The sequence below is a fragment of the Engystomops pustulosus genome, chromosome 1, assembly GCF_040894005.1.
Source record: "Engystomops pustulosus chromosome 1, aEngPut4.maternal, whole genome shotgun sequence".
Classification (NCBI taxonomy): Eukaryota; Metazoa; Chordata; class Amphibia; order Anura; family Leptodactylidae; genus Engystomops; species Engystomops pustulosus.
Window position 1 is genome coordinate 70896667 of NC_092411.1, and position 14558 is coordinate 70911224.

At 41.7% G+C, this 14558-nt stretch overlaps 1 protein-coding gene across 24 annotated transcripts in view; it reads right to left on the reverse strand.

Annotated features, from left to right (window-relative positions):
* The window catches only part of NCOR2 (nuclear receptor corepressor 2), a 248449-nt gene that overhangs the window by 204372 nt on the left and 29519 nt on the right, over positions 1–14558 (reverse strand). For 23 of the 24 annotated variants that reach the window (XM_072144335.1, XM_072144346.1, XM_072144338.1 and 20 more), the window contains exon 2: positions 114–175. The exons of the other annotated variant lie outside the window; for it this stretch is intronic. The gene's annotated coding sequence lies outside the window, so the exon portion shown is untranslated. The remainder of the gene's footprint in view (positions 1–113; positions 176–14558) is intronic. 24 annotated transcript variants of the gene reach the window in all.

Sequence of the window (14558 nt, forward strand, 5' to 3'; positions counted from 1 at the left end):
GCCTGGGTGGCATGTCAGTGAAGGAACTGGTTATCCTAGCAGAAGACCATACAGAGCCAAGGTTAAAAAGTTGTAGTATCAGAACATCAAGTAGAAAAAAAAGTTGCACCTACCATGGACCACCAGAACACTACTCGCAGATTTGCTGGATTATATTCACAAACACAAGTGTGATCTGAAAAAGAAAATATAAACTATTTATCTAAACAGACATTATAAAATGCTCCTAATATTTAAGATGCAGAGAAAAAGCAAAGAATATTTGCTTATAACCAAAAACTAAAGAGACAGAAACAGCAAGGGTAGTAATCCCGAGGACACTTATGAGAGACAAGAACTTATCAGCTGAATGGGATTGAAGGGGTTATCCAGCCCCAAAAGATAATTTCACACTGATGACATAGCCTTGGGTTGCGTCATGAGAATATAATCATTGGAAGGGGTCGTCCAACACTAGGGACCCGTGCCAATAAGCAAATCCAGCTGCAGGAACTGGAGGCAAAAAGGATCAGGTTTTTTAGGTCAATCACTTCTCTATTAAAACTGTGGGAAGCAGAGACATACAGAGAAGAAAACAGAGGAGGCTGAAAAAAAATCATCCGAGCATGAAATCAGAAACTCTAATACAGAAAAAAATCCTTCTCATCCCATCCCTAGTCATCAAGGACATTTCCCTAATGACTTCTCCTGTCAAATCCCCCAAATGTCTAGCTACCTAGTCTCTGAGGCTCCCAAGAAAGGTGCAAAGACAGCAATTACTGGAGCCCGGAAATGCAGCCCTGGAGAATATTATGACAGCATCTGAATCACAAGTATCCAGGAAAGGGGAAGATCCGACTTCTCACTTTAAACACCCTCCTCCCTCTTTTAATTCAATATTTATATTACGTCCATTTCCAAAGAACAGCATTCTAAGGAACTAAGTATTTTGGGGAAGTAGTGTTACAAAACTAAAACCACAGTTTACGCTTTTCTTTTTCTTCAAGTTACAAACATAAATTATAATGTAAAGCTGATTTATTCATCCCTGAATCCTCAGAAAGGGTGACATTTATCCCATGGCACTGCTGGTTTGGTGTCTAACACAGAACACTCACTTATGGCACTAGCTATTGCCACAGTTTTTTAGATGTGGTCACTAGTGGCCACTATATGTGGCAGTAGCAGAGTGATTATTTACAGTGGCCAATTGAAATATAATGCTGTGAAATGTAGATTACTTCTGTATAAAGAGATTGTTTGGTGCATAATATAATTAATATTGCAGTGATTTGTTAATGGCACATGTAAAAAGCTTTTTTTTTACTGCAGCTAAAAATGTCTTTCTGGCAAATTCTGCAGTGGTAAATAGTAACTAATTTTTATACAAAATCCACTTTTTAATGAATTCTAAAGAGACAATAGCCTCCGACCATCCCAGATTCAGAAGTACAGTCATAGTCTTTAAATGCTCTCCTGCTGTCCCCGGGGGTTGGTCAATTGTCCTGACATGCCTCACTTTGTCTCGCCTCGTCTAACTTGGACACACTACACCTTCTGAGAAGCCAAGGCAGCGGGAGAAGGAGGAGGGATCAGCTACCCGTTGCCTCCACACATCTGCTTCCACACTTTAGCAGATGTGTGTAGCACCGCCCCCTCTTCCGAATCCCAACACAAGAAGAGGAAGCAGAACTACTGCTGGGCAACGAGGGAAAGGTAAGTATCAAAGGTTTTTTTCTTTTTTGTTTAATACCCAACAAATGGAGGAGGACAGGGTGCAAAAATGAGGGGGATGAAGGTGAGGGGGCAACAAAATGAAAAGCATGGAGGACAGGGGGGCCTCAATATAAAGACGATGAAGGACAGAGGGCCACAATGGAAAGAGGATGAAGAGAGGTGTCAAATTGTTGGAGATAGGGGCCACAATGTGAGGAAGTATGGGAAAGTATGGCAGCTGTGGTAATAGTACGATTTAGTTACATCATGGTGATATAATTTTGTTACAATAACTAAACAATACCAACATAATATATTTATTATTTGAGATGGAGCTTATCTATGTAGATTCTGGTAAAGCATAGCATTTCTTGTTTTCTCAATCAAAAACAAGATGGTTGGGGAACACTTTCCACACCAGGATACTGAAGGGCACAGTTTCTATCGATTATCCTCCTGATTATAATTGTTTTTACATCAATCACAACTGATTATGAACAATGCACAACAATTTTATTGTCAATCTTCTATTTCATTAACAATGGCCAATAATTTAACAATAAAATAAATAATTGAAGTGGGTAGTATAAATGGGTCTTTAATAAAGAGGGAGTGTTTCGGGTATGGCAACATGACGCCAAAATGTGCAAGTTTAAACTGAACCCGTCACCAGGAATGTCATTTTTAGCTGGTGTCAGATTCCTATAGCTTACCCTATGCAGATTTTAAAAATTCCTTTGTCAGGCTTCTGTATAATTTCAGTAGTTTATACAACTTGATTCACATTACCCGTCTCCCTGCCAGCAGCTCATGGCGAGTCCCCAGGGAGAGGCAGCTGAAGCCAGTGTGTTCCTGTGCCAGTCTCCTCCACACTCATGCAGCTCCCTCATCCGTCCCCACTTCCTGTCATGTGCATTGAGCAGGCAGAGGAGGGATGGGGTGCTGTGGAGGAGAGGGGGAATGAATGAGGAGAGACGGGCACAAACAAGCTGTAGCTGCCCCTCCCAGGGACCCACCACATGCTGCTAGCATGGAGCCAGGTAATGCGAATTAAACTTATATAAAGTACCGAAATGATTTGTAAATGCTGACAAAGCATGTTTAAAATCAGTATTAAACATAACTAAATTCTTGTTATAGTAAGCACTTATGTATACATACTTTTGCAACCATTGGTTTCTAAAAACTTTGACATTTAGGTCAGCTGCAAACAACTGTGGTTAAGTCCAAGAAAAACAGACTGTCTGCTGATTGGGTTTCACAGACCGACCACAGTGCTTTATAGTGATATATGGTGCTGAGAGTTCCTTCTACCCTATGGAAAAACCATGCAGAACTGTTCAGTGCTGCAGTTCTGATGGTAAGTAAGGACTCCTTACATCATTGTCCTCTTCACTGTATTCTGTCTGTCAAATTTGGCCAGTGCACAATCAGTTTCTTATGGACCGACCACAATTATGTGCAGGCAGCCAATGGCAGATGCACATGACAATGAAAACAACAGTGAGCCGTTCATTTTTTTTTTTTTTTTTTTAAAGGGCTCCACACAACTGCACCAAATGCAATACTTTGCAATGGATTAGTATTCGTGGATGTTTAGTAATGTGCGACCAATCCATTGTGCCCAGAACCGTTTTGCATTGATCTCTCACAGACTATAGTTTAAGAGGATCTATGCCAAATAGATGCCAAACTGATACAAATCTGTAGTTTGATCCTGCACTAATACTCCTTTCCATCATTTACATAATATATTTTCCCCCTCCATATAACTACATATAAGTATGTTATGTATGATGCTTCAAACATCAATATTCACTATACAGAATATATTGCCGGCAGAGTCCCTTTAAATGACAGCTGCATTTATTTCTGAGTAGATCAAAGATGGATGTGAAATCTTATGTAGAGTTTATTACACAGTGGAGCAAATGAAATCAGTCTGTGTGTCTGAGCACAATAAACCTGCTCCCACACATCTCCGCGCTCATGAAAGAAAGAGTTTCTTTCTATTTCTCAGCTGCTGCCGCACAAAGAGAGAGACATTTCACCCCAGATGAGTCAGCAGTAATCTCAAGTCAGTCTCCACTCCACCCACTAAATTTCACTTCTTGGTCACAGATAACAAAAGCATTCATGCCAAAAAGGAAATTATCCCAAAACACTGCTTATGCAAATAATATAGGAAGGGGTATAGACTAAGCTTAGGAACAAACGCAGGGAATAGACACCACATAGATAGAATTGAAGCTGATCCTGTTTAGTAAGCAAAGTATCAGGATTTGCCTTGGTTGATAAAAGTATGTTATTTAGTACAAAACCGTTCTCAGTAAAACAGTATCCAACAGTAAAAAACAGGTTTAGACTAAGTTTTTTTTACAGGATCTATGATATCTGACACCATTACAGTATATGATTAGAAATAAATGCTGAAGAATTCATGTAGTATCGGTCCAACAGGAATCCAAAGCTTTACTTCAAAGGATTGAAAATATTAGGCAAATATGCTCCACTCCGGGTAAAGCATGCGGTGTGACCCAGAACATTTACTGTAATGCAGATTGTATAAACGGTAACCTCAGCCTATGCATCTAATGGACACATAAGATGGCTGGGATGACATCATGGCCAACAAATATTGTACTTCCTTTGGTCCCTCTTTTTGGCAGAGGTGTAACTTGTCCTTCTTAAAGGAAACCTACCACTTGAAGTGGCAGGTTTCAGATGGAAATACCGAGCACAAGCTCAGGGTGAGCTGGTGCCGGAGCTTGTTTTTGTTAGTGTTTTAAACCGCGGTATCGCGGTTTAAAACACTTTTTAAACTTTATAGCCGGCGCAGGGAAGTGAAGGAGAGCCGCGCGCATGGTAAGCGCCGAGCGCGTACCTGCCTGCGCCGGCTATCAAGTTTAAAAAGTGTTTTAAACCGCGATTTAAAACACTAACACAAATAAGCTCCGGCACCAGCTCACCCTGAGCTGGTGCTCGGTATTTCCATCTGAAACCTGCCACTTCAAGTGGTAGGTTTCCTTTAAAGGGAACTGGTCACCAAGGACCTAATTTTCACTAAAGACTGTTTGAACAAGCGCATTAAACTTGTGCTGTAAATCTGCCTTTCTGCTCCTTCTAAGCATTTGCATTGTGTGTTTTTAAACTTGCCTGGCTGGCTGGGGTTGGCTTTGGTCTGCATGCATTTAAGAAAACAACAGATGACTTGTCTGTGCTGCTCACTCACTCCTCAGCTCCCAGCTTTGTGCTCCTTTGCAGCTCCTCCCTCCCCCACTGATGACTGCTCACCATGGCGAGAAACTGTACAGGAGGTGGGGATTGTTTTTTGAAATGCAGCCAAACCAAAGTCAACCCCTGGAACTAAACAGAGGATTCTGTCAGGGTGCAAGGTAAGTTATAACACATAATTATATTGTAATGCTGATGCTTAGCAAAAGCAGATTTGCAGTGAAGTTGTAATGGGCTTCTGTAACCTGTCTCTCATGAAAATGAGGTCCCTGGTGACAGTTTCCCTGTATGAAAACAGCACATTGTAATGAATGGGTTAAAACGAGACAGCCTCATGTCTTTGGAAGACCCAAGGCTTTTTATGGCGACCGATCGGCACCCCCGACATCTTCATGGTGAGCGTCAATCTTTGCCAAGATTGACGCCCGTTCACCGCCATTTTTAAGCCTCCGGCAATGGACGGGTTAACATCCGTGGGTGTTACCAGTAAGCCTTTGATGCAATATACAGCAAAGACTTACAGGCTATGGAGAGGTCACAGCCCGTGAGCACTCTCCATGCACCCGCAACCAACGTGTGACGTACTATCACATGTCGGGAAGGGGTTAAAAGCTTCTTAGCCAGCAGGATGCAGGAAGAATTTGGAGGAGGCTGCACACAGAAGCTGCTCATTCCTCACAGATAAAGTAAATATTGGCTTTGTATGGTGCAGAATTTTGATAAGGGATAATGTTAAAGGGAACCTGTCACCAGCGGGACGCCTGTTAAACCCTTAAACATACCTTATAGGGTGTAGTAAATGCTGTCCAAATTCTTAAAAGAATTACGGAAGGTTCCTTTATTGCCAGTGGCATAACTAGGAGAGGATGGGCCCCATGGCAAAATTCTGCATGGGGCCCCCGTTCCCCTTTAAATATAAATACTTATTTGTTTACATGTTTATACAAATCACACACATTTTTACACTTTCATATAGACACATTTCTATACTTGTTCACACTTACATACATATATACACTTATATGCGCACATTTATATGCATAAACAGTATATACAAACATACTGCACATACACTCACACCACCATACACAAACAACATATACACTCACAGAGCACATACATGCACACACTCACAGAGCACATACATACAGGGACTTACATGTATACATTTAGAGGGCCCTCAGGTGTCTTTGCTGGTGAAAGGGTGGCTGGCTGTCCCATCCAGTGCACAGTGTTTGGCATCGAGCAGAGGAGTGGAGCACCATGTGGGCGGGCGGGCAGGTGCAGCATGGGGGGGGGGGACAGCGGACGGAGCATCGGGCGGGCAGGTGTAGCGGAGCGTGGCATCGGGCGGGCAGATGGAGCATCGGCCCCAGCTGTTGTTGTGCCCCTCGCTGTCTCAAGAATCCAGACAACAGTGTGTCGTGCAGGCCCTTCCCTCCCAATGGAGAGGGTGCGACCACGATTTTTACGCCACTGGATATTGCACGGCTAATGCAATTTTGGTAACTCTGAGAGGGAGAGTACAATAATATATCTGTGGGAAGTCCTGTGCAATTTTCTGCACAAACGGTTTGGCATAGCATGTGGTTTTATCATTCCTTTTGCTGCATATTTTGGCAAGTATACACGTGTGCGGTATCTATGGTCTTCACATCTTACTATTAGGAAAGTACTATTAGGAAAGCACGTGGCACTCTTAGTCATAACTAAGAGTGCCACGTGCACTCGAAACGCGTAGGTTATATTCCTCTATATGGTCTAGGGCAGTGATGGCAAACCTTTTAGCGGCCGAGTGCCCAAACTGCAACCCAAAACCCCCCTTATTTATCACGAGGTGCCAACCAAAAATTAAAACAGTAACTTATTGCTCCCTGTTCAACAACTTTCAATCATATTGGCCTCCTGTGGACAGCAACACAGTAGAAAGATGGAAAAGTTTCATCATTTTAGCTTCTTTCCAGTGTCCCTTTGTACAGAGAAAATCGTGGGGCCAGCATGAGGTCCTCCAAAGATAATTCGGTCCTGTCTACTTATTCTCCCTCTTCCTACAGTCCCAAGTAACAAAGTAAGTATCAAAATATGACTGAAAGCAGCATCTTAAGTTGCTTGGAACTGCAGAAAGATTCATTGAGTCCAATTTGGTGTGCTGGGGTGAGGCCTGGGTGCCCACAGAAAGGGCTCTGAGTGCCGCCTCTGGCACCCGTGCCATAGGTTCGCCACCACTGGTCTAGGGGACATGCCATGTATATTTTAAATATATCTACAAAATAAAGTCCGGACAAGGTTAAAGTAACACACCATGATGCATTTTGTTGCTTTATTTTTTACTTTTACTTGGTTAAGATGAAGTACAATGTTTCATCACAAGTCTGAAGTGAAGCAGGGGCACAGGCTCCCGTTGTGAGGCTCCTGAAATCTTTGTACTCACGAGGCAGAGCCCAATTCTGTCACAGACATTTTCTGCTCAGTAGCTATTAAATCAGGAAGTAAACCCACGTTCTAAAAGAGACCTGAAACTTCCCACTTATGTACCAAAGAATAATGACTGTAACTTCCTTTTTAAACAGCTCAGCATTTCTACTTCTCACATTTGCTGGGCCTCCCAGACCTGTATATAGAAACCTTCTTTTCAGTGTATTCCTCTGAATGACCATTCTTGTAGTTTACAAGGGTCATTGTGCATTAGTTAGGAAAAGCTTATGACCCTGTTCCGCCCATGTAGGAGAACTATTGGCTATTCCCAGAATATATAAGGCCTGAGAGCTAGAAGTGATTGTGTCATTTAGGAACTTGTGAGCGACCCATTACCAATTTAGAATTTTAAAAGAGCATCATTTTATTATTATATTCTTATTTAATATATATTATAAAACCCCTGATAGTAACACCAAGTAGCAGTAGAATTGCCCTTTAATCCCCTGTTGCTTCCCTACACCCATTTCTATGACCACATAGCATATGACCACTGTAGCCAGTCTCCAATGGTAGCCTCTGTACTTTGGTCATCTCCATAGCCAGTAACAGGTCAATACAACAGCCTCATGAAAAGAAAGACAAAGGCGGGGGGTAAGCAATACTCATTTAATATCCATGTAAATGGTTTGTGAAAACATTTAAGGGGGTTGGAAAATGTAATCAACATAATTCTATGGTAACACAAAGAAGCTAAAAAGATATTTTAAGAAAATGATTAATTTATCCGAGAGAACGCTGCCTCCCGATATCTCCCAACTACATCCGTGAACCCCACTTAGTGACATCATTAAGCCGAGGCACTCGTGCCGGTTGACACTCACTATAGCTATAGGTCAGCGAAGGGGATGCAATATTTTGACTGCACCCGGTCTAAACAATATCTAGTATTTAAATGTGTGTGAACTCTCAAAGCACTTCCACCTGCAAACTACTGTATCTACATGGATGTTTCTAGCATAAAAAAAGAAAATGCATTGTGTGTCAGTAGGCGCTCTCTAAACAGGTACAGAGTGTTTGCGCTGCCTGTCGCTTTGCAGCGTCCCCCGGGAGCTCTGTCGTGAGCAGTAAAGCTTTCCATTCTGCTGCGGAGATCCAATGAATTATTTCCAGCTCTCACTTGGCATTATACATTACAGCAAAGCTTCTCAGTGTCCCCTGGTGTGATTCACATTCTGCTGCAGTGTCTCCATATCAAGACGTTCTTACCGAACACTACAAAACACATTGTACCCATTTATTTGTCTGCATCATAAATAATACTGACAGATACAAATCTTACAGCCTGAACTCTGGACTTCAGGGTTTTTCGATGTAACACTGCACCTCTGGTTTTATTAAAGACGGATATGTCACAGACACAAGTCAGGTTATCTGCGGTTCTCTCCTGAGTAATCTATGGGATTGCATCAATAATTACCTGTGGCTTTTATCCTGAAGATTTCCGTAACCACCAAGATGCCAAAGACACAGGTCTCCATTGTGTTCGGTGTACACAGAAGTTTGTTCTTCTTGCACTTTCACTTTTTTTGCAGTAGTATAAAACTATCCAATTTTTGTTGTAAATAAAGTAAAAAGCGGGCAGCACTCCATGGTTCAAAATTTCAAAATAAAAGGTGAACTTTATTGAACAAGTGGCGACGTTTCGGTGTGTAACACCTTCATCAAGCTTGATGAAGGTGTTACACACCGAAACGTCGCCACTTGTTCAATAAAGTTCACCTTTTATTTTGAAATTTTGAACCATGGAGTGCTGCCCGCTTTTTACTTTATTTATCTACAAGAGGATCAAGCCAGAACCTTTGGGGGCGCTGCACCCCTCCTTATTAGGAGTCCATAAGATTGTGCTGACTTGGATTTTACTTCTTCTACAATTTTTGTTGTAGTGATGAGTAACAAAAAAAATGCATTTATTTTTTTGTCTATTTACAGCATATGCAATAAAGTTACAGCCCCCTGCAACTGAAAACAGGCAGCGACCATGAGCCTACCATGACTCTGTGGAGGTCTATGAATTTTGGTAACAGATTGATGAAAACATAAAAGCATCACTGTGGAGAGTAAAATGGCTCTTATACGCACGTCGGCCGACCCTACCAAAATTGTCAAGTTCAGGCAACTTTTTGAAAAGGTTAAGAGACTTTATCTCATGTTTTTTTGTAAATCGGGTGGTGGGCAGGATATTAGGTAATTTATCAATAATCATCTACTAAAATTTCTACTCTGCTTTCTTGATATGTGAAGTGAAGCCTCTTCCCTTTTACATCATCAGCCAGACATTCCTGTCCATAAAATGGTTGCAGATAGAGATCTCAATCGCCCCTGCCTGGATCTTATGGAAAGTGCAGAACTATTAATAGATGTATATTGGTAAAATTACCTAATATCCTGCTCCCCCACACATTACAAAAAAAAAAAACATGTAAGTGACCAACCACAAGACAGTGGAGAGATCCAAGTATTCATTTTCAGGCAATTATGTTTCAGTCTGCCCTGAAAGAGGTTAAATCTACCGTATATACTCGTGTATAAGCAGAGTTTTTCAGCACAAAAAATGTGCTGAAAAACGTCCCCTTGGCTTATACACGAGTCTATAACAAAAAAAATTACCCACTTAAAAAAAAAAAATAAACTTAAATACTCACCCTCTGATGTCAGCGCGGCTCCCCGATGTCGGCGCAGCTTACCGATGTCCCCAATGTCAGCGCATCCCATCTTCTTTCTTCTCCGCGGCTCCTCTTCTCTCTTCCGGCATGGAGGCGGCCATGTTTTCTTTGTTGTTGCGCATACTATGACGTCAGCAGCGGCCGCGTCATAGTATGCGCATGCTAGAAGAAAACATGGCCGCGTCCATGCCGGAAGAGAAAAGAGGAGGCGCGGAGAAGAAAGAAGACGGGACGCGCTGACACCGGGAACATCGGTAAGTCGCGCCGACATCGGTAAACCGCGCTGACATCGGAGGGCGAGTATATAAGTTTATTTTTTTAAGGGCCGTGGGGGCAGACTAGAGGGCTGCTGTATACTACTAGGGCTTGCTGTATACTACTAGGGGGCTGCTGTATACTACTAGGGGGCTGCTAAATACTACTAGGGGGCTGCTAAATACTACTAGGGGGCTGCTAAATACTACTAGGGGGCTGCTAAATACTACTAGGGGCTGCTAAATACTACATGGGGGCTGGCAGGCTGTATACTACTGGGGGCTGGCAGGCTGTATACTACTGGAGGGGTTTGACCAATGCATTTCCCACCCTCGGCTTATACTCGAGTCAGTAGTTTTCCCCAGTTTTTGGTGGTAAAATTAGGGGTCTCTGCTTATACTCAGGTCGGCTTATACTCGAGTATATACGGCAAGTGTATCTGCACATGTAGCTGCAGAATTTATCCTCCTGGTAATTTTGCAGCCATTCTGGAAGCATCAAAAAGAAGAGAATCGACTGGTTTCTGGTGCCTTTTTATGCCACAATTAAGCTGTGGCTGGAGGGCTCCAAAGGTTGTACGTCAGAATCTGCAGCAGATAATGGACATGCTCCGGATCATAACGTCTGCAGTGTGTGCATGGGATTTGGATAAATCCCACGCACTACAAGGCTACGGTTTTACGTTGCAGATCTTCCACTTGTGAATTCTACAAGTAATCCCTGGGAAGGAAAATCCCTGGTTAATATTCCTTAGATGTGGACACCTTGAGAGTTCGAGTCAACAATAGCAGAAGGAGCAGTTGCTTTAGACTAAAGTCTATGTAAGGAGGTGGTGCAGAAAGGAGATAATATTCTGGAGCACACTGTAAAATGCTGGAATGTATGAGAATTGTGAAATTGTAGTATTTGTTTAAAATGTCAGTTCACCAATATACTGTACATACGTAAAGATTAGCCAGTTATAATACCGTACATATGGTCATGTTTCACTGTTGTCAAGTCTACAATGCAACCATGGATAGGTTTTTCCTAACATCTATAACCAGCACAACCTACGGTACTTCCCTTTATAAAATCACAGACTTTCAATGCACCCATGTCATCTATTTAATGCATTAAAACATTCCCGGCTTCTAAAGTACGGTGCTCAACATAAGGAAATAGGAGTACATTTTCTAGTTGTCAAGAACACAAATGTAAGAATTACTTGAGTAGAACAGATTACTAACTCAAGAAACAAGCAACACATACAGCAAAGGCAGAACACAACTATATACCTTACAGCTGAAAAAAAGCTCCCTAGAAGCATAGCTTGCAGCGAATACACTTACCTGCAGTGGTTTTCATATAAATAGAAGGAAGTGGGTCACTTAATAGTACAATTCTCACATATCACTTGCGCTATTACTGCCATCTCTGCCAACTAGTTCACTGCTTTATCAGCAAGTTACTTATTTTACAATCGGCTGTCTAGACAGAGCGTTATAAATCTTATTAATAAAAAAAAGTATAGAGCTTATCTTTCATGGTTCTAGTTAAAGTGAATTAGTGACGAGAATTGACGATAAACAATTTTCAGTTAATTTACAAAATTTATGACTTCTATTGGTGGATCTCCATAGATTACTTGGTTAATCCAAGAGATTGCGGGTATTTATGACTGGTGACTCATGTTTTAATGTGCCAGATTGCAGGGGGTACATAGGCCATAATGAAATAACTAAACCAACAGCAAAATCTTAGTAGCAAACCCAAGAGCACCATGCATGCTGTTTAGGTGCCGTTATTGGGTCTGTGACTAGTGAGCCTTCACCATACATGTATGTCCCACACCATTCAAAGGTTCAGGCTATTATTTTCATTCCAGATATTAGATATATAGTCCCCTACTTAAGAACACCCGACTTACAGACGACCCAAGTTACAAACAGACCTCTGGATGTTGGTAATTTACTGTACTTTAGTCTCAGGCTACAATAAACAGCTATAACAGTTATCAAAGATGTCCAAAATTAAGCTTTATTATTAATCCTGGTTCTTATGGCAATCCAACATTTTTAAAATCCAAATGTCACAGAAACCAAAAAATATATAGTTACGATTTACATACAAATTCAACTTAAGAACAAACCTATTTAGTACGTAACCTAGGGACTGCCTATATATCACTCTATCTCCCAATTATGAATGCACAATAGTTAGGATGTATATACATGGGTTAAGACTTTATCAGTACAATCTTAGTGATAGAAATTTGAAATGGCCATCTAAGTCTAAAAAGGTAACACAAAATGACTTGACATAGTGACCTTGGTATTAGAGTGATGATGGGGTTTATGTATGGTGTTATTTTTGTACATGGAAACGTCAGATTGATTTTTGTATTACAATTGTTCTTAATTTTAATCCAATCCCTTCCTTGGTTGAAATTGATGGACATGTGTCTTTTTCCAACCGTATAAACTATGATACAAAATGGAAAAATATTAAGACACTAAATTAGTTTATCATACATGGGGGCATATGTAATATTATATATATATATATACACTCACCAGCCACTTTATTAGGTACACCTGTCCAACTGCTCTTTAACACTGAATTTCTAATCAGCCAATCACATGGCGGCAACTCAGTGCATTTAGGCATGTAGACATGGTCAAGACAATCTACTGCAGTTCAAACCGAGCATCAGTATGGGGAAGAAAGGTGATTTGAGTGCCTTTGAACGTGGCATGGTTGTTGGTGCCAGAAGGGCTGGTCTGAGTATTTCAGAAACTGCTGATCTACTGGGATTTTCACGCACAACCATCTCTAGGGTTTACAGAGAATGGTCCGAAAAAGAAAAAACATCCAGTGAGCGGCAGTTCTGTGGGTGGAAATGCCTTGTTGATGCCAGAGGTCAGAGGAGAATGGGCAGACTGGTTCGAGCTGATAGAAAGGCAACAGTGACTCAAATCGCCACCCGTTACAACCAAGGTAGGCAGAAGAGCATCTCTGAACGCACAGTACGTCGAACTTTGAGGTAGATGGGCTACAGCAGCAGAAGACCACACCGGGTGCTACTCCTTTCAGCTAAGAACAGGAAACTGAGGCTACAATTTGCACAAGCTCATCGAAATTGGACAGTAAAAGATTGGAAAAACGTTGCCTGGTCTGATGAGTCTCGATTTCTGCTGCGACATTCGGATGGTAGGGTCAGAATTTGGCGTCAACAACATGAAAGCATGGATCCATCCAGCCTTGTATCAACGGTTTGGGGAATATTTTCTTGGCACTCTTTGGGCCCCTTGGTACCAATTGAGCATCGTTGCAACACCACAGCCTACCTGAGTACTGTTGCTGACCATGTCCATCCCTTTATGACCACAATGTACCCAACATCTGATGGTTATTTTCAGCAGGATAATGCGCCATGTCATAAAGCTGGAATCATCTCAGACTGGTTTCTTGAACATGACAATGAGTTCACTGTACTCAAATGGCCTCCACAGTCACCAGATCTCAATCCAATAGAGCATCTTTGGGATGTGGTGGAACGGGAGATTCGCATCATGGATGTGCAGCCGCCAAATCTGCGGCAACTGTGCGATGCCATCATGTCAATATGGACCAAAATCTCTGAGGAATACTTCCAGCACCTTGTTGAATCTATGCCACGAAGAATTGAGGCAGTTCTGAAGGCAAAAGGGGGTCCAACCCGTTACTAGCATGGTGTACCTAATAAAGTGGCCGGTGAGTGTATATCACACATACATACACACAAAGATAGATGTCAACAATGAGTTAAAGAAACATTGATGCAAGCACTGGCCTAAATCTTTCTGTAATAGAGGCTGCTCCTGGCTGAGTGCACTCTAATGTGTATAAATCATTCTCCTGCAGGGAGAATATGAAACTTTCACAGTGTAACCCCAATCTCTAGGACCACAGTGCAGCTTCTAGAAACCCAGCCAGCAGATAGCGGATAATTCACTCAAAATCCATCTTCTAGTGTGAGGCAGTAGATTCAAGAAATATGTTGACAAAAATGTACAATCATAGACAGGCTTGGACTACATTCAAAGGGTCAAAATGTCTCCATTTAAAAGAATTTGGCACCTTACAAAAATGTCTGCTCATTCAAAAAGGGTTATTACTGAGCACCTAAAATAAATTCACATAAACGTGAAAGCACGTGGTGGCCTCAACTACAGCCTAATTATTTGTTTTTATTTTTACATAGCACACAAT